Genomic DNA, 26952 nt, shown 5'->3' with positions numbered 1-26952 from the left:
CCCTGTGACTTGGGTGCTTAATTCCATTTGAATATCCCATCCTCTGTCTTCATTATAAGGTTCTGTGTTGAATCTGTCTGTCACTTGGGTGTAGGTGTCACCCCTTTGCTTATAATTATATTAAAACTCGATCTGAACACCCTAAAAATTCTACCACCTCATTCAAATACTTGAAATGCTCTGTGCTCCCCAAGAATGGTAACAAAAGGTTTGGTAATGTTGAATGTCTATTTCCTAGAGAGAAAAATCCTTTCTGTCTGCTATTTATATGCTTTTTACTGGCAATGTCCCATTCGTCCCTTTCATTTTCCCCATTCACTGATGCAAAGGCTAAAATGATCTACTCCCAGCTGTTAGAATCACCAAATTGCTCCCAGCATGATCCACCCCAGGAACTAATTGCTTCTACCAGGCATGACGCAGCCATTGCAGTCTGAATTCCAAGCAATCTTGGTCATTGCTTTTCTTGGGATTGGCTTTAAACTTTTTTTGAAAGAGCTCTGTATGGCTAGCCAGGAGCTGCGTATGTGTTTCCACTTTTGTTCTTTATACTAACCGTGAGATGAGTTAGCCAGATTTTTCTTGTTGGTTGTTCGTTAATTGTAGCTTAACTTGCTTTTTGTGAACTCTGATATAGCAAGACTCTGTTTATAGTGAAGCAGAATGCAAATCCCACATTGCACCAGTGCATTTCAGCAGGCCAATCACAATTCCAGTTAGAGCCAACTTGCACTTAGAGGGAACTTGTTCGGTGAGGTGAAAAATAAAGTGACTTCAGTGTAACAGAGTTGCCCAGTCCTCCCTAAACCATGTTTAACATGATTGTGGCTAGCACAGTTCCCCATCTCCCTTAACCAGGATTTTTTCCTCAAACAATGTTACACTGTAACCTTACGTGGTAGTCTGCAGCATGAATCTGTCCACTTATTCTGTAACATCGACCGTGTCAGGGTGGAAACTGAGTTATAATACAGTTGTACCCTAGTACTGTTAAAATAAGGTTTGGTCTTGTAGTATAGATAACTGGATTCAATACGAAGTTTAACAGTTGGGTTTAAACACTGGTCCATGTTGGTCAAGGAAGCCATGCCAAACTCCTGCTGCATCCAAATACAGTTATGGCTGGTGCGGTTACCACCTTTCTGTAGACAGAGCCATGCAATGTATTTGCTCTAGGGATAGAAGTGATCTGCTTGTTTGCAGGCAGCATGATACAATGGGTTTTGTTTTAAAACTGGAAATCAAACAGCACAGAAAGGATCAGGGCAGCTGTTCTCTTTCCTTGGCATTTGCTGTGCGTATCTTCTCTTTATGGAGCATTTTTATTTATTTTGTTGTTGCTTCAACAACATTTTGTTGTCAGAACCTTCCACCAAACATCATTGCATCTCTGCCCTCCCATCACAGCAAAAAAGTTCTAATTTCTAACACCCTTCCCATAGCACTCTAATGATTTGGTACAAGTGATATGCTCAGTTGTTCACACCAATCTTTGAGGGAATCCGCTGAGTTTGGCTTTCTGTATCTGGGGCGATCAAATATCTTGTTTGGAACAAGACAGTTCTCTTGTGTTGGTACAGTTTTCTGGCATCATAATTAGCTTTTCTCCAGTGTGATAAAATCCGTCACAGTAGAATGCTCTTGACTGGCACAGATCCCCGGGGAGGTAAGAGAAACAAACCAATTAAGCAGTCATCTTGACTTAATCAGGGACTCCCAGGAATTTACCGGTCTGGGAGATGTGCACTTTATTTCACTAGCCTTATTCAGAGCCTGAAAACATTTTTAAAGTATAATACAGTAAGATCGGCCTGTTTAATAACTCCAGTAAAGCATAGAAGCAGTCCAAAGAGAACAAAGAGGGGCACGGTGGGAAGTGCATTCTGGTAAACTCCAGTTCACGCAGTTACCCGTGATTTGTTGCATACAGTCTAATCATTTAAAAGGGACTACACACAGGCTGTTTATCTATTGTTTAGTGCCAAGGAAATGTTTTATACCACTCTGCAGCAATTAATGTAAATAAACAGATGTGTTGTTTATCAGGGGTGAATTCATGCTGTACTCCAACCTTACCATCTCCTTACCATCTATCTTATAAACATATTTGGCCCTTGTTACCTTAGTATCTGAGCATCTCACAGTCTTTAATCCTCACCATCATTGTCATTGGCTTCAATAGGAGTAGAATTGGGCCCTTAATCCTTTGTTGTTAATACTTTTCCTTCTGTCTAGTTTTCTCTGTCTGTTCTTCTTACATCTCTCTCTTCTTTTCAAAGCACTGTTTTCTGATAGGTTTCAGAGTAGCAGCCGTGTTAGTCTGTATCCGCAAAAAGAACAGGAGTATTTGTGGCACCTTAAAGACTAACAAATTTATTTTAGCATGAGCTTTCGTGAGCTGCAGCTCACTTCTTCGGATGCATAGAATGGAACACACAGACAGGAGAAGTATGTATAAATATCTCCTGTCTGTGTGTTCCATTCTATGCATCCGAAGAAGTGAGCTGCAGCTCACGAAAGCTCATGCTAAAATAAATTTGTTAGTCTTTAAGGTGCCACAAATACTCCTGTTCTTTTTGTTTTCTGATACTATCACTATTCGTTTTCCCCATAAATATATTCCCTTCTCTCACTCCCTGTTCCCTATTTCCTTCCCCCCCCCTCTCTTTTTTCTTTTCCTGTCTTTTTTGCCTCCTTTCCAAATGTTCTCTTTCCTTCATCCACCCCTGTGCAGAGCTTAGAATGCTTAAGCACCAGGCTGAGAATGCATAAACTTCCACAAACGTAGGTTCAAATCTGATTAGGGTTAACTTGGCCATGCATCTTTTTTCAAGCAGATAACAGAATATCAGGCACTGTATGTGGGTCTTCCAGACATGAGACCTTCTAAACTGAGTAAACCTTCTAAACCTTCCCAGTACTACTGAACAAAATTTTCCCTTCCCCTAGGAGTGTGCAGGATACTACACACTGGTTGCTGACTGTTCTCCACCCTAGATGTGGCTGCATTTCAATAGGGATGAATGTATTCTGCATAGTTTGTGATGTGCTATGTAAGGCTGAAATATTACTGTTATTATCTCAAAGTAATAACTTTGAGATAATATCAAATCATTTGATCTTTCACTGAAATGCACCCACCTCTGGAGTGAACCAAGGCACCTGTTTAACAGAACACAGCGCCACTACACAACCATTTAGAACAGGAAGTCAAGAATACCTTAACTAGCAGAACCTGCAAAGGGAACACAGATTGCAACCTTGAGTACCTTATACATGATCTCCATTGTAGCAACTCTAATTATACCATCCCCACCTCAGGATAACACACCCAAGTGACCGGCCTCCCAAAGGTGGTGATTTCAAAGAGGACAGTGTATTATTGTACCCATACCACTCTCAGTTTGAGCATTTTAAATTCCTGGCATCTGCTTGTAATACAACAGAATACTGCTGCTAAAACATAATGCTAGCTTGGGTCATTTACTGTTATTCACAAGCAGCTCTCAACATTGCGTGAGAAACATCTGGTACTTTTTAGAAGGGGGTCTGGTGATGTATGGAGAAAAGCTTTAAGAAGGCCTACATCTCTCTCTCTCTCTCTCTCTCCCCCCCCACCCCTCTCAGCTTAAGGTTGATGCCTATGCAGTGGGAGTTCTCCACTCAAGTTCCAGCTGTGCACGTGCTTTTAAGCACTCTTGAAAGTATCTTGGCAGTTGTTGCCAGGTTGTTCAAAGAAGTGCAGGCAATTCTCCTTCAAGTCCTGCTCCCCATCACTGAGGTGTGGCCTAGCCCATCTGGGGCACTGGATTAGCTACTCTGTTTGGACCCCTCATTGGGGAGATGCAAGCCGTGTCAGTGTGAATAGAATAGGGTTGATGGTAAATCCATTTTACATTGCTTTAATTTTGCAGAGTTAACTAATTCCAGGAGTGCACCAATGATGGAACCCCTGCTGTGCATGTGATTTCCCAGAGTGCACCTGCCCTGTGAAAAGAGAGACTTTGTTACTAGTACTGACTTTCCGAAGGAGTTAAACCTCCGTTAGTCTTGCTGAAGACACGGTCTGAATGAGACAGCACACTATCTTCAATTCAGTCAAGCTTCAAGACAAATGGCAACTCCTTTGGAGTTCAGAGTTTGATAGAAGAACTTTTTTTTGTTTCCTCTTGCAGGGTATTTCCTGAGGCCCTTTCTCTGTCTCCTGGCTAAATGAATACTCTCGTTGTTCCCATCAACTTGACAAACACCAGTCTCGCAGAATAATGATGACATTTCTTCTGTGGCATTAGGTTTTGAGAGAGGGGATTATTCTGACCAGAGTTGGCTGGGAGACAGTGCAGAAAGGGAGACTACAGGATGAGATTATTTGTGCTGTGACAAGGAGGCCCTTGGAGGAAGCCAAACACAAGACCTGTGTGTGGAGAGATGCTTTCCCCCCCCCCCCCCCGCCCACAACTACCACACACAGACACACACACAAATGCATTGTCTGAGGCCAAATTTCTAACTTCATGGCACACCTGTCATTTTGACAGTCTCCTTCTGAGCCCTTTTTATTACATCTTAGCCTATAAAGAGACAGCTGCACTGGTGATCAAGGAGCCCAGAATGCTGGCTCAGCTAGAAAGACCAGAAACCATGGCTGGCTTCTCCTTTTGTTTTCTTTTTTCAGTCAAGGGCTAGAGTTGAGTCTCTACTGGATAACGAGCCACTCGCTAAACACAAATGAACTGTGCACCACACTGAAACCTGCAGGGCAGATCAAGCTAACCAGTCCTCGGAAACACAGAAATGGAAGGGATTTTTTTAAAAAAGCATGAGTGCTAGTGACAAGCCATAAGTCTGGACTTCAGTGTGATGCGGAACAAGTTCAGCCCCCAGGAATGCTACACCGCCCTGTTTTGGAGGGATCACCCTTATGACAGAGAGTATTTCCCTCTCCCTGGACAAAGAAATGTGGGCTTCACTGATTGCCGTTCATCCCCCGGCACCCTCTCAACACGTTTCCTTGGATATGGAAGTCTCCTGTCCTGCCGGTAATAGCTAGCTCAGGAGGCATGTGTGATGCCAGAAGCCTAGGAGGCCAGCATCAAGCCCTGAAAACATTCTTTTCTGGTATGAGTGAAACAGTCAGAGAATAACTCTGTTGCACAGTGCTTAAGCGAAATCGTGAAGGTGCTTTTTTCAGACTATACCTCCTATGCAAACAGAACAGAAGGAGGTGTAAAATCTCAGACATCGGGCTCCAATGCTGTGATGTTGCTGAATGAAGTGCCCCAGTGCTGCAGATAGAAGGAAAGGGGGGCCCTTAATGTGAAAGGTGTGACCCGAGGGAAGATGGACTCCTTGTTTTAAAGCAGAAGTCTCGCCCAATACCAAAGATGGTTCTGGATGAAGAGGTGTTTATCAAAGATTTAAGGACAAATTCATTCCTGGAGTTACCACGGAGGCCAATGGAATTATTCCAGGGATGAATTTCACCCTTGTTTGGCATTGTTATAAAATCAGGCTGTCCGAGTGAGACAGAGAAGGGAAGAAAAGCAGGGAAAGGCCAGAGGGGCAGGGGCCCATGACTCCCTTCTGCCCGCATCTTCACCCCAACTTCCCAATGTTGTTTTGTTTTCCTGTAGCATTGCTCTGACCAACATTTCAGATTTCTCCAGCCGAGTCCTGTGCAATGTCATTTATGTTATATGTTCTGGCGTTAAAAGAGAAATAACATCTAGTGTGGACAATGTGCAGTGGTCTGTTCAGTGTCTCTCTCAGGAATAAATGGCTTTTACTTCAGAGAAGCTGGACTTGTTCTTGCTCAAAAACTTGTTCCCATGCAAGTGCTGAATAACAACAAATGACCTCGTCATGCCTCCAGAACCCTGCAGTCCTCTACTAGGGTCCTCTTTTTCAAACTTTTGTTATAAAAAACATTTATTCATCTTTTCCATTGTTTAATAATGAAGTGTGCATGTTATCTGCTGACTGCTCTTTGGTAATAGAGCTGTGGCACAGTACGTAAATACAGCAGAGTGGATGAAGTATAATTAGCTGCTCTGAAACAAAACGAAAGCCTCTGGAAAGTTTATGATGGCTGACTAGAGCAGCTGTCCCTTGAGCTTTTTCAGTGCAGCATGTTCTCAGCTAGCAAGACCAGTACCAAGTTGTATGTCATTTTGTTCCTTAATAAATAGTGCATTTTTCCTAGTCTCTATGGCAGATTTACCTCCATGGTTTGCAGGGTGCAGGATAGAGCCATGAAATTTGTGATTGTCTTGAATTTTGGGGCATTTGGCAACTCTAACTCACAACTGCTCTTGAATTCCTGGGGTGTTCTCAGAATGTGGCATAGCCTCGGGTCAAGCTCAGAGGGGATGGGCACAAAACAGGAGAAGCTTCCTGGCATCAAACAGATCTTTCTTTCTGGCCTCCATTAATCTCTGCTTTTGGTTGTGCTGGGCTGTAGAAGTGACTCTAGTGTGCTGGGCTGTAGAAGTGACCTCTGAGTGCGATAGGATAGCTGCAACCAGGGGTAAGGCAGAACCACACGAGAACTGTGGATGGTCACTTCCAAATCTCATGAAGTGTGCTTAGGAGACAAAGGGCTACAGGCAGGATCAGCATAAATCAGATCCGCTTCCCCCACACTCCTGTGGCCTGAATCAACAGAGGAAGCCATGTAGCCTGAGGGAGCCCCTCCCTTTTAAGGCTGTGGTCACCAGCCAAGTTTGTAATCTTTGCCTAAGTAATGTAATGAGTGCGGGTGCCAAAATCATCATTCCTGTTTTCACCGACTGTAGATCCTTAAAATGAAAGAAGTGAGGAGAGCCTGCCTCTCACTGTTTTATCAAAAAGACTCCAGTGCTTGCGAAGGGTTCCTGATCGCCACCGCTGGAGAATGAAGCCCTCTGGGTATCTATAGAACAGGTAAAGCCAGACAACCGCACTGCAAGCTGGCCCACAGCTCTGACACGGAGGGGTGCCTCTTGGGACGACAAAGCTAGTTCATTCCCTATGGCCCATTTAACTCCTGGCTTCAATGTGTTTGGAACTAGACAAAGGTATTCCTACCACTACCAACTGGCCGCAGACCAGTGGCCCATTTTCACATAGGCCACCAAACAGTCATCAGCTGGCAACAACTATGGGTCACTACCACCAACGAGGCAGATTCAGAAGAGTGACCCAGTGGGTGACAGGCTTCCCATCTGTTTTGAAAGAAATCACATAACCTATGCATAGATGCAAAGTGGGGACTCTCATGCGGTCAGATTCTAGGTACCAAAGGTAAGGAAACTGTATGTGTCTTTGATGGGAAAAGTATGTTTATTTAACACAGGAAAAGCAATCTGGGCTACTGTCCAAATATATTTTGAAAAGTTAAGAGGTGCTGAAGTGGAGGGTTGTTTTTTTTTAAAGGAGGAGTAGGGAGAATAGCAGATGAATAAAAAGTACTAATAAGGAAATCTCAGCCCACTTGCTGCCAGGGTCTACAACTCAAACCTTTGTCCAGGAGACTGAAGGCTGGTCATTAGTGGAAAGACTTAATACAAAAATGGTTCATCCCTTCTGTTTAATTCCTTTTCTGTTCCTTGGCCGTCTCTCATCCCCATTCCTGCAAACTCTGGCCTCCTCACTTCTCACCTTGCTCCCTTTCAGTCCATCCAGAATGCTGTTGTGAAAAATCACCTCATTTGCCAGCCATTTTGATCACGTTGCCCCACTCGCTACAGATCCTCTTACTAGCTTCTCTCCCTCCCCCTCTCCCGCCACCATCCACATCAGCTTCAGCTTCCTTATCCTCAGCTTCAAGGCACTCCATATCTCTGAATGTGACAGTGTGTGGAGTTACACTGGGAATTAAATTTGACCCATTGCCTTTTGACAAGTCTTTTATTGAAATTTTAAGAGTCCCTAAAATTCTATGGATATCAAAAAATTTTGATGGTCAGAAAGCTTGATTAGTTTATGCAGCTGTCAGTGGATATTAGTAGCCTGACACAGACAACTCCTCAAATGATGCAGGCTCGTTTTGTATCCATGCTGTGGTAAACTGTAGTAGAATATTTAACCGCAAGAACAGGAAAGGATGGGACAGACTCTCCCAGCACTATGCTTGCATGCCTAAATATGGGCAAGTTTTGAAGACAGGCAAGCTTTTGAGACGGGTGGTCTTCTAACTAGTGCTGATGTCTATTGCTCCAAGCCTTTGCTGATGCACTCAACTAAGAAGACAGTGAAAACCTGCCCTTGCCCAACAGAGCAGAACAAGGAAATGAAGAGTAGAGAGTTGCCGAGCCAGCTGGCAACTATATGAAAGATGGTTCAGATGGGCTGGGGACAACATGCATCTTGTTGCTACTCCAACAAGGAACTCCCTCCTAACATCTGCACCAGAAGGAAACATGCACTGGAGCCCAGGTCCGCCAAGCCAGTAAACCATGCCCATTAGTGTTGTCATGCATGCTAGCCATGACCAACTGCTAGGACTCAAGAAACTTGAGTTAGATTGTAATCATGCCTGGCAGCTTCACAGGGAGGTTGAGTTGTGAAGGGAAAGGGCTTCTGCTCTGAAGCACACTTTTGTATGACAGGACAAGGTTTTTCCAGAAGAAAGAGATTAAGGGTAGAGGAAGATATGGAAGAAGTACTTGACTTGCATTGTTAAATGCCATAAACATTTACTCATCTCAGGATGATGGCAGGAGCCAAAGTCAAGGTTCAAATACTTGAGGTGCGCGTAGCGTGTATTTTTCCAGGCTCAAAAAGAATGCTGTAATTTAAAGCAGCCTGACTGACTCAACTGGTGTTTTCATGTATCATCTCAGGGAGAGGGAAAAAAAAAGGGAGGGAGGGAACTCACTCATCTGGTCTTTATTTCCTTTCCTTTTTCTTAATCGTTCAGAGCAAAGGGCCCTTTCCAGCTGGAAACAATGAGTCTCTTGCTCATTTCATCCTAGAAAAGGACAGGCTGCAGCATGAGTACAAGTATCCCAGCATGCACTGAGCCTCTGTTACATCTCCTTAGGAAGTGGAGACTAGGTGGGAGCTGGGAGTCTTTGTACTGATCTTGGGGGGAGTAGGTGAGAGGAAAGAGACGATACTCTGGCTTTAACATGAAGGACTCATGAGTAGGAATCCTTCAAAATGACCATGTATCTACATATTCCAGTTCCTAAAATGGGAATGCTTGTTGAAGTGCTGCAATGGTGGACCTTGGGGTCTAGGGTTTAAAAAAAAAAAGAGAGAGAGAGAGAGACACACACACACACACACACAGACATCAGTGGAGATGGCACGACAGTTTGAAGAAAATGACAGCCCCAGCTACTCCAATCAATTAGTTATAAGGAAAAGAGAAAATGTATGAAAAAGAAAATATAGGTGCACCAGATGCTTAAAATAATGCAATATCAAGAAGTGAGGTCAAGTTCACTGGTATCAGCCCTTGACTAGCATTCATTAAAAAAAAATACCTGCCAGAACTTTACATAACTCAACAGTCTCTTCCTTACTGCTCAGCTCCATAATACCAGAACACCTAGCACACATCAGTTAATATATTTTCACAACATGAAATAGAGATATATGCTGTTGTTACCTATTTTACAGATAAGGAACTGAGGCACAGAGAAATTAAGCAATTTGTCCACAAGCTCACACAGGAAGTCAGTGGTCAAGCTAGGACTTAAAACCAGATCTCCAGAGGCCCACTCCAGGGCCTTAACCACAAGACTACCCTTCCTGTTGGCTGCTTTTCTTACTAAAACTCTACCCTTTCATATCCTAAGTACCCAAGTTACACCAACTCCCACTCACCTGTCAATTTACCAACATAATTTAAGTAATAATTTATGTAACTTCTGAATCTGGTCCAGAATTCTAAACCCAGGACTTGGCAGATAAGAGAAAAAGGACACAGCTCATTTAAAAAGCCTAGGAAGGAAAAAGGCAGAACTCTTTTAGCGACATCCTTTCCTCTGAAATCCACCTGGCCCTTATCTTGTTAACAGTGTTTTCCTTTGCTTTCCAAGATTTGTTTTGATGAGATAAAAACCTTTAAAAGAATTTGAAAATGTTTCTAATTCTAAATGGAAAGCAATCCTTGTCCTTGTAATAGTTAAATCAGATTTCTAGCGAAATGCACAGGACTAAAAGCAGCAGTAGCTAGTGTTGCCATCAGACTCGGCAATCATCCTGTAATGTGCAAACCTTATTGACCCTCATTCTCAATTAGAGGGTCCACATACCACCCCTCCACATTTTCTGGAGGTTTCCTGCAACCAACCAGAAGCACATCCATCTTGCCTGGCTTGGATCTTCAGCAACCTCATTCTCATCCATCACCTAGTCTCCTAGTCTAGGCACGTAATAAGGAAAGAAACTGAACTGTTTGAGTCTAATGGAGACATAAAGATGTGTCATCAATATGCTGTTGATAAATTCCAACCCAAACTCTCTTCCCCCGGCCAGTGCTTTACATATACATTCTCTGGAGCAATGGCAGAGGAGAAGAAACTTCCCCTTTTTTTCCCCTGTATAGGAGCATTATGACCTGCACTCATGTCTGGCTTCCTTCCTATCTGCTTTACCTCTGTGAGGGAACTGTGACCTGTAAGAAGGCAGGGGTGTGACTGAGCCCCTATATTGCTAGTTAAAAGAAAAAAAGATAGTCCTTATTAGACCTACCAAGTGATCATAAGAGCAGTGTCCCAACTGCACCATATTAGACCTTGGGGGAATCTGAAACACAATTTGAGGCCACTGTTCCCCAAGCATAGCCCAATTAAACCGGTCCTATAAGACCAAAAACGTGAGCCCTGATCTCAGTCTGGAGACGGTCAAGTCTGACTACAGCAAGGATGTTGTCTTCACCACTCCCAAACTCCGATGCCAACCATAAAGTCCCAGCATGCTTACCATAGCGTGCATGTGGGGTGAGGGATTGCCACTGTAAATATTCAAGCACCATATGAAGAGAGAGAGGGGAAAAAAACCCACACACATCAGGAAGCTATTAAGGGGAATGCATTTCTAGTTTCCTCATAATTAACTTGGTATGGGCCGTTTTGTATGAAAGAGGGGGAAAGAAGGATTTCAACCACTTACTTTTATCTCACGCTATTTGGAACAATATGATTTTGTAACACCGAGGGCCCCATTTAAAAAAAATAAGAATATGCCTGACTTCACCCTAGTGTGCAAATACAGTGTTAGCTGTTGCATGTGCTAATCCGATACATGAGTCCCCATGTTTTATATGGCACATTAGACCTAAATTATATGGCAGGACACAGATTCATGTAAGCACTGCCCCTTCCTCACAGCCTCCCCACCCCCCGAAGCTTTCCTTGTGAATTAAGTATGAAAATAATTAACACAATCAGTACAGTATTTATTTTCCCTCAGAGCTGTTTTTTCAGGTTGTCTGTTTGCTTCACTATGTCAGCTAAAATTTGGTTCACAGTTTGATGGTTATCTTCACATCCATAAGGGCCAGAGATCTACATTTTATATTATTATTGAAAATTTAGGATCTGGATTAAGTTCAGTTATGTATTTTCAAAAAGGAGGGTAGTTAGGCAGCCATTTGCATTCCTGGATATACATAGGATCCTGCTGGTATGCATGCTAGACAAAAGCCAGTTGTGCATGAAACTGGCTATTTGCAGGCACACATAGCTGATTTGGGTTCATGTATAGTAACTGCACCTGCAAATTATATGTGGAGTTGCATACACACAGTTTTGTATATCAGGTCCTAAATATCACCACTTAATTAGATCAAATGGCAATGCTTTTGCATACAGCAGCACTCAGTATCACTCATTCAGTGTTATTGATATGATATTAGAGGAAAAAATCAATTTGAGTTTTTATGCAAATAAGAAGGTTGTAGCAATTGCTGAGACAGGACCTGACACACACTATCAGAAGCTTCATTTGATTTTAGGACATTTAAAATAGCAACCAGCATAAAGGTCTTGTTATAGGAAAAGGACACTGGGACATCAATGCATTTATATAGTACCTGCTACCAGACTACTGCTTATAGAGATTGTTCTCTAACAATTCCTGTGGCAAGTGATTCCTTTGTTGCAGAGTGCATGTCACTAGAGGAAACGACACCTGCAGAGAGTAAGAAACCATTCCTTCTGGACATGTGGTTCCTTTAGCTTATTGTACTATGCAAGTTGTGGTCCAGAGAAACCCTAGTAGAGAAACTCCTTGGAGAAGGTGTTTCCTCCAGCTCAGAATACAAGTCATTGCCGAAAGCATCTCCTGGGCAGAGTGATTCACCCTCTCCCAACTCCTTTTAGCTCATCCTCTCATGAGACCATGGGAGAAATTCTGCAAAGTAACACAAAGCCCACAAAATTAATGCAGATCACCACTATATACTGGGTATTGCCTCTCTCGGTTCTGACGACAGTTTGATGCCAAACACTATATTTTTGTTCTTCGTTCTTAATTTGCTTACTTTAGTTTCCTAACTTTGTTGCTTTACTTGCACTTAGCCAAGACAATCCATGCTCAGCTTTCCTCAATGTAATGTCATTCCTTAATAGAAAGGCTTGATGGGAGGAGTAGGGAATGTCTAGCAAGTGTGATGGGGCAAGGCCAGATGGCTACAGTAAAGTAGTAAGGAACAGGTATGTTAGCCCCAGGCTAACCAAATCCCTGGTACCATGGTAACCAAATGGCAGTTGCTCCAGGTTAATCAAGACACCTGGGGCCAATTAAGATCTTTCTAGAAGGCAGTGGAGATAGCTACATTGATTGGGCCACCTGAAGCCAATCAAGGGCTGGCTGGAACTAGTTAAAAGCTTCCCAGTTAGTCAGTGAGATTCGCGTGTGAGGAGCTGGGAGCAAGAGGCACAAGGAGCTGAGAGTGAGAGAGTGTACTGCTGGAGAATTGAAGAGTACAATTATTATCAGACACCAGGAGGAAGGTCCTGTGGTGAGGATAAAGAAGGTGTTTGGAGGAGGCCATGGGGAAGTAGTCCAGGGAGCTGTAGCTGTCATGCAGCTGTTACAGGAGGCACCATAGACAGCTGCGATCCACAGGGCCCTGGGCTGGAACCTGGAGTAGAGGACAGGCCCAGGTTCCCCCCAAACCTCCCAACTCCTGATCAGACATAGGAGGAGTTGACCCAGACTGTGGGTTCCACCAGAGGGGAAGATCACTGAGGTGAGCAAATCCGCCAATAAGCGCAGGACCCACCAAGGTAGAGGAGGAACTTTGTCACAACTGGTATCAGGGGTGGGATTCTGACTTAGAGGCATTCAGTCATAATCCCACAGACGGTAGCTTCGCCCCATTGGCTCCTCAGCCAAGCACATACACCAAATGTCTGAACCTGCGGTTCCTCTCGTACTGAGCAGGATTACTATTGCAACAACTGTGTCAAAGGCTGACTTTCAGTAGATCACAGCGAGGAAGCTGCTCTGCTACGCACAAAACCCTGACCCAGAATCAGGTAGTCTACGAATGATTTAGCACCGGGTTCCTCACGAACATGCGGTGCGCAACGGGTGAGAGGCGGCCCCCTTCCGGACGGCTATCCGGAGCCAACCGAGGCTCCGCGGCGCTGCTGTATTGTTACGTTTAGGGGACCGGAGCGCGGCCAGAAGGGGGCTGCCTCTCACCCATTGCGCACCGCATGTTCGTGGGGAACCCGGTGCTAAATGTAAGCATAACATTTGAGCTTCCAAATGAGAAGCACTAGGCACCAGTTCCCGAGAATGAAATCAAACCTGAGGTAAGATAAACTCTCTTTGAGGTTAATTCATATTGTGAACCCTTGGAACTCAGCAAATGCTCAGAAGTCTTATGAAAAAGAAAGAGTTGACTTGCAGGGCACATTTTAAGGGGTTCATTGGCCGTGCAGGTTTATGGGCACTGGAAGGGAAAGATGATAGAAGAAGAATACAAGGCAGAGAACCAAGATCTTAGATGGATGATGTGGTAACCTGCGTGGATCAAAAGGACTGTTCATCTACTAAGAGATAAGCAGCGGATCATAATGGACTACTATGCTTTTACACCTCCAGTAATGGACATAGGCACAGAAGAAGAGACAAACCCTGCCCTGAAATGCTTACAGTCCAAGTAGAGGAGACACAAAAGCGAGGGAAAGAAAGTATCATCATTCTTATTTCACAGATGGGGAACTGAGACACAGAGTGATTATGTGACATGCCCAAAGTCACACAGGAAGTCTGGCGTAAAGCAGGGCATTGAACTTAGGTCTCAGAAGTCCAAGACCTTCCCCACAGACCGGCCTTCTTTTCAAATAATTGTCCATCTGTATTCATTGTGCAGCGCTTCCTTTGTAAGAGTACCTCCAGCTTTTCTTCATTATGAAGGCAGAGGCTTGTGAAAATAGCACACCACTGTACGATGGAGAAAAAATTTAACCATTCTTCCTGGGGATTTTACAGTAAATTAGCAAACTACATGCCTCCCTCCCCTCAGTCAAGTTGTGGTGGGTGGGATTAATGCTGAACATCAACAGAAAAAACAGTATCCACACTCCTGACTTTTCCTAGCACTAGTGACATTTGTTAGTTGAGACGTCAGATAGTAACAAATATTTGGCAGCCCAGCTGCTGCAGTGCTTAGAACTGAACATTGTCTGAAAGTGGCTTGTATACTTTTCACCCTGGGATGGCTCTAATGATTAGCTTAGTTGAAGAAAAATCTCCATTCCAAAAGCATGGCTAGGATTTTGAAAGATCTGCTGCACAGATTTGATTTAAACAATAGAGCGTTTGCCAAGCCAGCTTCTTGGATTTCTAGGCTTTGATCAGCTCATCCGTCACAACCATGCCTATCATTTTAATCAGCATCAGAAAACATGTGTGTGCTATTACTGACAAACGCTGCCAAATCTTACCCATGGTTTATCATTGTGGAAACCAGATCCAAATTTCAGTTGTGATTACAGTAGGTTGGTGATTGATTTTCTAAGCAGCCGGCACTGCAAAGAGACATGCTTACTCACACGTCGAAGTGACCCTATGGTAAGTCTTCTGACATTTCAAAACTACCTGTAATGGGTCAATTGACACTGCTTAATAAATGTAATTTTCAATCCAATCCTAACGAGAGCATGGATAGGAAACTTGTAGAAGGAAAATAAAAAAGGAGTGCAGTTTTGGGTTGCATGATGGATAAGTATCACATCCCTCTCTCTAAGGCTTTGCTCCTGGAACACTGCATTCTGTTCTGAGCACTACCTTATTAGAAAGACATTGACCAGGTGGAGGGATTTGCTACAAGAACAATAGAGACAAACAGGGACTGGGGGGAATTACGGTCATAAGAGGAAAAATTAAAAGAACTAAGTATGTGTGCCTTAGGTAGGGCAGCGCTCGGATTGGGGATTTTGTGCAGGATGTGATAACAGTCTAAAGCTTTTTGAAGGGTGCAAGCACGGGAAAGGAATTACTTACAGTGTCACATGAAGGTATAACTATAAGTACTGGGATGAAATTAAGAAAGATGATTTAGGTCAATACTTCCTTGCATATTGGGCTGTGGAAACATTTCTCAAAGGAAAAAGTAGACTCCTCATTGCATGAGTCAACTGAAAAACTAGGTGGAACAACATGCTCGTAAGTGTACTTTAGGCCAGTGTTTTTCAAACTTTTTCTGGTGACCCAGTTGAAGAAAATTGTTGATGCCCATGACCCAACAGAGCTGAGGATGAGGGGTTTGGGAGGCGTTCAGGGCTTGGGCAGAGGGTTGGGGTGTGGGAGGGGATCAGGGCTCTGGGCAGGAGGTGCAGGCTGTGGGGTGGGGCTGGGGATGAGGGGATTGGGGTACAGGAGGGGACTCCAGGTTTGGAGGGGGCTCAGACGGGGGTTGGGGTGCAGGAGGGGGGTCAGGGCGCTGGGCTGGGGGTGCAGGCTCTGGGGTGGGGCCAGGGATGAGGGGTTTAGGATGCAGGAAGGGGCTCCAGGTTTGGGGGGACAGGGCTGGGGCAGGGGATTGGGGTGCTGGCTTACTTCCAGCGGCTCTCGGTCAGCAGCACAGCCAGGGTGCAGAGGCAGGCTTCCTTCCTGTCCTGACACCATGTACTGCACTACACCCTGGAAGCTGCCAGCAGCACGCCCAGCTCCTAGGCAGAGCCGCGCAAGCGGCTCCGCATGGCTCTCGCCCGCAGGCACCGCCCCCCCCTCCAGCTGACGGCCAATGGGAGCGTGAAGCCAGTGCTCATGGCGGGGGTAGCGTGCGGAGCCCTGTGGCCCCCACCACCTAGGAGCCAGACCTGCTGCTGGCCGCTTCCGGGGGTGCAGTGAGGTGTCGGAAAAGGTAGAAACTAGCCTTTCTTTGCCGAGCATCACCGCCAATGGGACTTTTAATGGCCACCGCTGCAATCCACTGCCTTGCATTCCGCGAACCAGTAAGGAGTCATGACCCACAGTTTGAAAATTGCTGCTTTAGGCAACAGTCCTGCACTGATAAGGAAGTGGACTAGAATGATGGCTAATGTGGCTTTTCTACCTCTAATATATGAGATTCTATGTGAGGGCCATGCAGCACCTTCAGCCACTCATTGCCCATTTTCCTATCCCAACCCCTTGTCATCAGGACTGGAAGAGGTGGTCCTGCTGGACTGTGTGTAATATGCACTCAGCCTCCCACTCACCACTGCGGCAGGACTGGAGGGAAAAGCTCTGCTTGTTTTGTGGGGTGCCTGCCCTAGCTTCATTATTTGGGACCCCCCAAATCAGAATATCATTGTCTGCACAGGTCAGATTGTAAGAATGGTAACTGGGGCGACATGAGGAGAGCAGGAAACTGAGAGCAACATATCCAAAACAAGGTTCATGTCAATGATAACTAACAAAGTCAACTCTATCAAGTACCATAACTTCAGAGCATTTAACAAACTAGATCTAGAAGATACGCAGCAGGGGCAATATGCTTGTGTTATTAATGTGATTGTATAAGATCTCTCAGACATCCAGGGATGGCAAGAGCATACACCTGAACCAGTTATCGCAGAATCACTAATGGCACTATACCACGATGTCATATATGGGATGAGAGCTGAATGGGTCTCCTCCTCTATTTTGCCCTCACAAAATACCTGAGGCTCTCCTGTAACAATCCCTTTGTTTGTTACCCATGTGTTGCCCACATATTGTGATTTAGTGTGTCAAACTCATAACTCATTCGACCGGCAATATCTGGATAGCTCACACTATGTGTTGTCCAATGAATAGGATGATAGATGCTCACCATTTGAATAGCAAGGCTTTGGTTAACGGTTTGGTTTCTAGCACTTACCCCTCCTTTCCCATAACATTCCCATATCAAATAATAGGAATCCTCATCATGCTACTGCATACCAGCTATGCCAGAAACTAGGATGCTCACTGCATTAGCCTCAAATTGGTTTCTGTAGCATGTCTCTTGTGTTATATACATCATTAAAAAGATATATAACTCAGTTAAATAGTTCAAAAGCAACAATGTAATCCAACACAGACCTCACATAGCCACAGTAAACAGATAGATTATATCAGCGATATTTCTGAAAGGCCCAATCTGTGCATCAGAGTATTTATAACCTAGATTTAAAATAGCGAGAGAATCAGATAAGGATGAGGAAAAACATTTGACAAACTCATGAGCTAGGCTCATCTGCCATCTTGGCATTACTCTTGCCGAGCACGGCCATGGGTCTGGGGCTACACCCAGACTCCTCGCAGGAACGCTATCACGAGATGACTCCTAATGGATAGCATTAGCACTGAAAGGTCATGTCCCATCCCAAAAGACTGTGCAGAGAAAAGTCAATGAGAAGTTTAGTGAAACGTCCACAGTCACGCAAGAAATTGGGAACAGGACCCCTGGACTCCTGCTTCCCAATGCTGCAGTTTAATCATTGGACCATCCTTCCTCCATTTTCAATCCAATAGCCTCTGTATGTTCTATACCATGTTAGTTTCTGAACATGAGCAAGACCACTCTGTGCTTCCTCTTTTCCAAAACTATTCAAAGGAGTGTGAAGCAGAGATCTGTGGTGGTTTTACCCTCCCCCCTTATAATAATGTTGGCTTTATAGGTTGTAGAGAGCTCAAATTCCAAGATATAGCTCTGCCTTTACCCCCACTTCACAAAACACTGGTTCTCTTGGGAGTTAGTCAGTGAATCAAGTTCGTGGGTTTTGTTATTACTCTTATGTTACAAGGAGAAAAATTTATTTGATCAAGGGTCCCCTACACACAGATGCTTAAGAAGCCCTCTGGGTAAGTCACACATCCAATATCAGGCCGACTTTCTCTTGCTGCATTCTGTACCTTTCGGATATGTAACAAACTGCTGGTCCCTGGAGCACATGGCATTGCGGGGAGAGGGAGGCAGAGTGGGAAGGAGTTTAACAGATTACTCCTCTTACATTTTATTTTGAGGGAACTTTCTGCAAGTTGTTTATAAAGAATCCAGTCTCAAAGCTGGGCACTGGGGCTGGGTGTTTTGTTCTTTGCTGACTGTTCAAACTGATACTTTGGCAGAATTGTCCAGGGGAAGCAAAGAGACCTTTATTGTGTCCGTCATTGCCAAGCAATTTGGCAGGTTCTTCCATGAGATGCATGATCTGATAGGTCCTGTTAGAGCTCCGCTGGCCAGTTACCAACAGAAAAGATTAACTTAAACACTTTTTAAATCTCATTATGGGCAATTTGTGGTTTTGGCTGAAGAAAGGAAAGGGATAAAAAAAGAAAGTGTGGAGGAGTGCCGGGGGGTTGTGAAATATTGATGCCATTTTTGTTGCTTATGCGGCACAGAATAAGAGGCCATGGATCTGTGCATATGCTAGATCTAGCTAAAGGAAAGACATCCATTGGCTTTTAAAAGCCAACATTTGAACCAGGCAGGTAAGAGAATTTAGTTGATTTCCGCATTTCTGTATGCGTCCTAGATAAAACATTATTGTTAGAAGTTAGCTGATGGGAAGTGTCAGGAGTCAGTGGGTCAGATCGCTGGGCCAGGCTAAGCTCTACTTGGCACAGGACCAGGTTGGGAGCAGGCAAGGTGGTTTTGCGACATCTTTGCTATTCCCTGATGCCAGGAGCAGCTATGGTCCCGTTCAGCCCTGGCACTAATGAGAACAGCTTGACAGCTGCTCTAACTTGTGCCCGGTTCTGTCAGCAACCAAAGGAGCCCGCTGGCAGGCAGGAATCACTCCCTCTGCTGGGGGCTGTGAAGGTGGTGGTGATGCAGGGCCAGCATGGCAAGTATGCTACCTGGGGACTCCTTTGTACAAGGGGAATTCCCAGAAAACTCCTTAAGCCAGAGCAGCACAAAGGGGCCATGGTGGGGTGGCAGGATCTGGAGCCCTAACTAGAATGGTGACAACACATGAACGTCAACAGAAGCAAGTTGTTGTTACTTGTTAATCAGAGTTTGGATCAAAACGTCCCCAATGCTCAGGAGGTATTGAGATGCAGCCTATCCCTATGGGCAACATTAAATAATATTTGAAATGTTGGCATGATGGTGTATTTAGACGCTGCACAGGGAAAAAGTCAGATGCTGGGGGAAAGACTTGGAGATTTATGAGGGAGTAGGGGGGTTTTTAAAATCAAATTCAGGGTTTAAAGCCTGGGTCATCTTCCCAGCTACCCATATGGGAGACAGCTGAAAATATTCGGGCCTTGTCCCTGCTATTGCTTGAATTATTTTCGAACACAGTTAGAGTCTAACAGCTGTAGCATGGATTGGATTCCACAAATACCATTTACAACCAAACACAGATACCATGCTACAGACTACCTGGGAGGAAGGGGAGAAGAGAGTGTGTCTAGCACAGTTAACACACAATCCATCTCCATAATGGGTAGGGGCACGGTGCTAGCTACACTTAGCCAGGTTAAGCCAGGGGCCATGTTTTAGCACAAAACTATCTGTAATAATAGAGAAGAAGCAGGAAGAGGAGAAGGTAAAGTTTACTGAACGAACCACAGGATGGAAAGAGCAAAGTCCAAGATGATCATAGTGCTTAACTTTACACTATTATGTGCCTAGATGCAACAGTTGTTGGTGCCCTATAAATGCCATAGGATGGGGTGGGGGAAGGATTGCTGCAAATGCTGTTCAAACCATCATGGAACAGGAAATTAGTGTGAGGGGGAAATGAATTGGAGGCCAGCTGTCTAGGGAAGTCAAAGCCTGCTCTTTGAATGGTGGAAGGGTGCTTTGGACTAGAAAAGCCAAGAAGGTCCAATGAGGAGAAGCACATAAGTGTTTCTTGCTCTTTCTTAGCACTTGGCTAAGGACAAGCTTTGGATTCTGTTGGAGGAGAGCCATTTACATGTTACCTTTGGACTGTGGCTGAGAGACTCTTCTGGCCTGGAAGGATAAGGAATTCCCAAGCCCCTCAGACATGAGGGAGCATTCAGTTTCTTGGAAAGTCCTGTTTGACTCAATTGTCCTGCTCCCAGCACAACCCATGGACAAGAAATGTGTGTACTAATAAGAAAGAGGGCCTGGAAGTGACTGTCCCAGGACCTCTCTCTTGGTGGTTAACATCCTATCAAGACCATCACATTTGGGTTTTGCCTCCACATAAGTGCTTGTTTGTGAGTATTTGCATATTTGTTTTGTCAACCTCTTCAGCTTGGCTTGGGCAGAACTGAAGACCAGAGAGGGCTGCTGCTGTCACTAATTCTTAAGGCTATTTCTAACTAGAGAAAACTGGCTTGCTTGCTTGAACATCCAGATTTCCTTTGATTCAGCATTTAGGAAACTGAAGATACGGGGAGGAAAATAATATCTGTGATGGCATCAAACTATAAACATCCATACAAAAACAATATCAAAATGCCTGCAGAGAATGCTGTAGTTTTTCCAGCAAACTAAGTGAAATTACTGACAGAGAGGAGTTGTGATGGTTTAAAGGTTAAAATAAAAATAAAGCAAATCTAAATGTCTAGCGATTAAAGCAGGAAATTACCACCGGAGTCAAGACTCTTGGGTTCATTTCCTGGTTCTGTTTCTGATTTGGGTGACCTTGAATAAGTTACTGAGGCCAAATTTCCAAAGTAGACTCTAAATTGGAGTGCCTCCGTGTTTTGGGTGCCCAGCTACAGACACAGAAGTCCTAATTTTCCAAGAGACTGAGTATCTGTAGACCCCCCCTCAGGATTTTCAGGAATGCTGAGCCCTCACACCTCCATTTGAACTGTGTCTAAAGTTGGCTACCTAAAATATGAACAACCCTTCATTAGAAGCTCCTTTTGAAGTTAACATGTCTATATCTCATATTTCCCATCTATAAATGTAGATAATACCATATGTTAGAAGAGTGTTGTGAGGCTTAGTTAATTATTGTTTCTAAAGTGCTGTATTCATTGTAGAGTCAGTGGACCCCATTACCTGCACCTTACTGCCACAATTACTGCTCTCAAGGAACTATGGTGCAGATGTACATCCAGGTCTAAGTGTAGTAAGATTCTCTGGCTAAGTAGAGATGCTGCTGAAATTCAATGAGAGTTAGCTCTGCCTGACTTCCTTAAGTTCCTTTGAAAATCCCAACCTTAAAAACTAGCCCAGGTTAAAAAAAAATTAGCATCATATGATTTGTTAAAGTACATTAAGAAATTAGAAAATTAACTTGGGTTTCTAATGTTCAATAAAAAAAGTCCTAGCTGAGTCTACAAAGAAATGATTTATGAAACCTCTAGATCAGAAGAGATCTCACAAGATACCCTGGGCCCATCCCGAAAGAATTCTACACAAAGGACTCCTTTTGATTTCCATAAGGAATTTTGAGTGCAGTGAGCCTGCAGATTCTCAACAATCTATTGACTTAAACTGTACTACAAAGTCCTCTGGACACAATCAATTAAGTGTCCCAAATAAAGATGTTCAAACAAACTGACCCAAAAAACGGTAGCTGCTTTTGTTTTGTCAGAATCATTTTCTTGCCCCTCATTTAGTGTTCATCTTCCTCCTTTATCAGAGGAGACTGTGGATCAGAGGATTAAATTTTGGGTGCATGCCAGTACTCATTACACTTGGATGTCCAATGGTTTCTCATTACACACAGAGTTTCTCTTTACAATACTGTTGCAAATTTACTATTCTGGTGTAGTGTCAATTTCATTTTTTTCTCCTGTTATAGTTGCCAATCAGATTTCAGGGAAGCCCTGTTGTGGTGTTTAGATGTTGCTTGTGATTATTAGAACTGGGAGCACTGGCTGTTGGGAGTCTGAAAGGACAGGAAACAGGAAGGAGTGGGGGAGGAGTTAAGGAGGCAGAGTGAGAGTTAGAGAGGGTGCAGCAGCAGCTTGGTAAAGAGGTTTCCACTTTAAAAATAAAGTCCTGTTGAAGTTTGTAACTACCTTGTCTGTTGATACAACACCTGTAAACTGATTATTTTAGCAATGTGGCTGTCAGTCAGTTCAGTTCATTCAGGTTACCATTATTGTCTGATCTCAGAAGCAAAAAATTATTGTAACAATGAAGAATATAAATGTGTAAAAAGCAGTCAAGGTTGTTCACTGAGATCTTCTCTTCGTAGATATTACAGGTAGAAAAGGCCAGGCTAGTTATGTCGTCCTTCTGTTCCCCTACCCGTCTTTCTGCACAATGCGGGATGGAACATGTACTGTTCCCAACTGCTCACACGTGCAACCATTGAAATAAAACAGCACTTACAATCTCCGTCAACCATGGGACCTGGAGTCCCAAAGTTGTTGCCAAGTTCAGGTTTTCTGCCAAGCACCTGCTTTTTCTACATACAATTCTACATGCAGTGCAACTTGGACCTGCACACTGAGAAACTGTACAAGCGAAGCAAACCCTTTCCCAGAATGATGGACCCATTTTAATTCTATAAATTTAATTTGGGAACTTTGTAAAATGTCTCAGGAGGGTAACAGAATGTCTATCACGTGAATGGATAACAAAGAACTGTAGGCTGCTGGGCTCCCTCAACCTCATTGCCGCTCCTCAGTCTCTCTCAGGCCCCTCCCTCGGGGCAGATTTTATTAATTCAAACACAAAACTCACCAAGTAACACAAAACAAAGCCATTCCCCGTCCCATGCAGGCTGTAGGGGCTTAGAGACCTTTCACTCTATATCTCCCTTGATGCTCCAGGGCCAGGCCTAGGAGCCAGCTCCCCTCCAGACAAACTCTCTGAGCCCTTTAAAGACATCCCCTGACCCCTTCCTGAATGGGACTGGTAATCAAACAGGGCCTTAAATGGGCAGATTGCCCTATTACCCTTTGATAGTCACCGTGCCCTTCTGACAGGATATGACAGAAAAGTCACTCCCATTAGGCAACAGTGGACAAAAGTTAGTGGCTACACAGGAAATAAGCAAATATTTCCACACCTGTTTGAATTGCCTCTGGGAATAAGACCATCATCTTTGGAGAATTTGACCGTATATTTTCAAAGCATGTGTATCCAATATTTTCATCTTTGCCTTAACGTGCACACATTATATGCTACTGTCCTTAAGTTAAATACATGTTTGTATTTTGCATTGAGTGTACTTCGGGAGAAAAAAAAACCCTAATATTTAACCAAGACCATTCCCCAACTCTAAAATAGCTGCCCTCCCACAATTGTCCTGTGGAGCTATTTGATCAAGGGAACCTCTCTCTGGAAATGTTTAACTTTCATGTCAGGACAGTCCGTGATATTTCAGCATCCCTTTTTATCACATATCTCTTTCTAGATGCAAAGTATACATGTATGCTCAAAGTAACAGAAACCTCACAAGTGAACCCCTTCATAAAACCTACATTATTCCACTAATCAAAACCTTGGCTTCCCACCTCTTCCATGCCAGAATTGCATTCTGTGTATGTAAAATATTTGCCCCCATATTTCTTAATTCCCCCCTAGTATCTCAGAATGCTGGAAAATATTTTGTTTGGTTGTATTAATTCTGGTGCCTGCTCCAAAAGTAGACCTCAAAAACAAAGTAAAATTATAAATACATCTATAGGAGCAGATCTTTCACACAGGCAATGGGATCACTGATGCCTTAATTTAGCCCACAGAACCTTTATAACACTTGATAATGCTTGAGAAGGAGAGAACAAAACTTCACTGAGCCCACGGTAAAGTTTGCAGGAATGGCAGACAGAAGAAGCTTCTGTTTACTTGCAATATGAGTATTTTGCCATGAAAATCATTGAGACATAGTAAACATGCTACTCCACAATGAAATTTTTTGCAAAGTCACTTTTCAGCACAGAGCTGCATTTTAAGCTTTCTGTATTAGTTAGAATATTCATTGTGTGTGTTATCTTCCATCATGAGCCTGGATTTAAATATAGCTAAGGATTTACTGGCATTACTACAACGTGTACTTGAAATTTGAGGAAAACACAAAAATATCAGATGTCAATGCACAACTGAATATATCTAGCAGAATAGTCCAATACAAGTTTTGACACAAGTACCAGGCAGACATACTATTTAAAGATTGCTTTTGTTTGTTGAGTTTGTAATTTAATGAAACCCTATGTTGGGAGAGGCAGATGTCGTAAATTTCCCACAAAGCCTGTCCAAAAATGACAGACAAAATTTCTCTCCCTAGTCTTCAGCCTTTCAAAATCAGAAAAATACTATTGCTATCATTCCTAAATTGTTGCTTTTGCCTCTAATTCTTTACCATCCTGAGATTCTCAGTACAGTGGCTTTCTGGCATTAGGAATGATACCTAGTCATGGCCTTTGATACTATTTTCAAACCTAGTTACAGTCTAATGCTGTTGTCACACAGTTTGTAACTGTGCTGGTCATGGATTCAAACCATTAGGAAATATTCTGCACAAGCCAGTGGGTAACTTAAAAAAAAGTTGATTAAAAAAATATCTGTGTTGGCACAGTTCATAATTATTGTACATAGAAACCATGCTTGCAGGACCATACTGGACAATTGTTATAGCAAGCATCTTCTGTTCCGAATGAGGAGATGACCTTATGCTACTGTGTTTATTCTGACACACTACGGGCTGTGCCATGTTCAACATCAGTTGTCAAACACTGTTGCATCCGCATTCCCATCCCCTCAAACAGGATTGAGCTGAACTTAATATGGATGTGATGTTGCACTCCATAATGTTTTATGGAAATATGCTTATGAGTGTAAATATGATGTAACTGGAATATGCTTTGTGCAAAAGGTCTCTTGTAAGGTGTCATTACAAAGCTTATAATCTACTGAGTGTGTTCATCCTATTTGTGTGTCTGTATCATTCTTGTATGTGAAGCTAGAAATATAAAGTCTAACGCTGAGGGACTATTGTAATTATGCAAAGTGTGGATCATTGATGATGGTTTAGAATCTTGATGGCTCCCATTGGCTAGGACAATTGGTTGTAAATGGTGCTGTTGACTTGCAAGCCTTCCTGTGTTTGTGTAAACCAGCCCAGGAAGAATGGTGAAATCCATCTTAAACCTGGTGCTTTTCCATTTAGGAGGGGTGGGGATCCAGAGAGACAAAAGATTCCCGCTTGTGCCAAAGCTATAAAAGGGGGTGGAAGAGAACAAAGGGAAGTCTCAGTCATGAGAACGCCCCTGCTTTTCACCTAAGACGCCTGCTGAAACTAACAAGGACTGTACCAGGGAAAGGATTGGGCCCAGACTAGGAAGGAGTCTAGTCTGTGAAAGAAGCTTATTGGAACATCTTTGAGGGTGAGATCTACCTGTATCAGTTTCTTAATGTATTAGGCTTAGACTTGCATGTTTTGTTTTATTTTGCTTGGTAACTTACTTTGTTCTGTCTGTTATTACTTGAAACCACTTAAATCCTACTTTTTATACTTAATAAAATCACTTTTGTTTACAAATTAACCCAGAGTAAGTGATTGATACCTGGGGGAGAAAACAGCTCAGCATCTCTCTCTATCAGTGTTATAGAGGGCGGATAGTTTATGAGTTTACCCTGTATAAGCTTTATACAGAGTAAAACGGATTTATTTGGGGTTTGGATCCCATTTGGGTGTCTGGGTGCTGGAGATAGGTGACCTGCTGAGCCGTTTTTGTAAAGTCTGAAGCTTTGGGGGCATGGACCAGACTTGAATCTGTGTTGCAGCAGACTAGCATGTCTGGCTCAACAAGGCAGGGTTCTGGAGTCCCAAGCTGGCAGGAAAAACGGGCTCAGAGGTAATTCCAGTATGTCAGGTGACAGTCCCAAGGGGGTCTCTGTGACCAAACCTGTCACAATGGGTATGTCCAGGACTTGGTGTAGGGAGATCCAAACTGTGTTCAACACCTCCCCTCGGATGTGTGATTAACTCCTGTTAAAATGTGGGGTTGAACAAATTTTCTTACAGCAGATGTAGAGCATGTCTGATCAGACCAGCAAGACAGCCATTTACAACACCAGCTTGGAGGTGGGGAGCCCTGCTGCATACGACACTTAATACCAAACAGGGTAGTTGTGGTAAAGTGTAGACAGCCTCTGATTTTTCCCTAATACAATGAATGTTTGCTAGAGATTGCAAGGTTTGAAGCAGCAGAATTCCCTTTTGGACACTTGCACTGAGCACAGCTTCCGTCTCCTGTTTTAACTGGCATGATTTGAATTGTAGTGCTTCTCAAAATAAAAAACAACAGCTGCTGGAACTGACTTGACCCAGTACAGACAAGTGTTGTTCAGGGTTCCCCACACACCAATACATGTCAATCCTAATCTTGAAATCCATCTACGGTTCTAGTCCTGGACCTTGCTGTAACAGCAATTATGAAATGTACTCGAATGAATGGTGGTTTCATGATAAGGACAAACAAGCATTTAGGATGAGACCATCATATTTTTATATTGTGACCTACTGCACTACTTTATTGGATTACATATAAATTAAGTGTAGTTTTCACTTGTAAATTGCAACAGTGGACATAAATAGATTATAATAAAACAGAAATAATGCTACACTTCATGAAACCTTCAAGTGAAAGTTTTCTGTAAATATT

At 43.5% G+C, this 26952-nt stretch overlaps 1 protein-coding gene across 2 annotated transcripts in view; it reads left to right on the top strand.

Annotated features, from left to right (window-relative positions):
- ZCCHC24 (zinc finger CCHC-type containing 24) overlaps positions 1–26952 on the top strand; it is a 166489-nt gene that overhangs the window by 118609 nt on the left and 20928 nt on the right. The window lies entirely within an intron of this gene.

This window comes from Mauremys mutica, chromosome 7 (genome assembly GCF_020497125.1).
Source record: "Mauremys mutica isolate MM-2020 ecotype Southern chromosome 7, ASM2049712v1, whole genome shotgun sequence".
NCBI classification, from domain to species: Eukaryota; Metazoa; Chordata; order Testudines; family Geoemydidae; genus Mauremys; species Mauremys mutica.
Note: the sequence above shows the minus strand (reverse complement) of the source record. Positions and strands in the feature narration are given on the sequence as shown.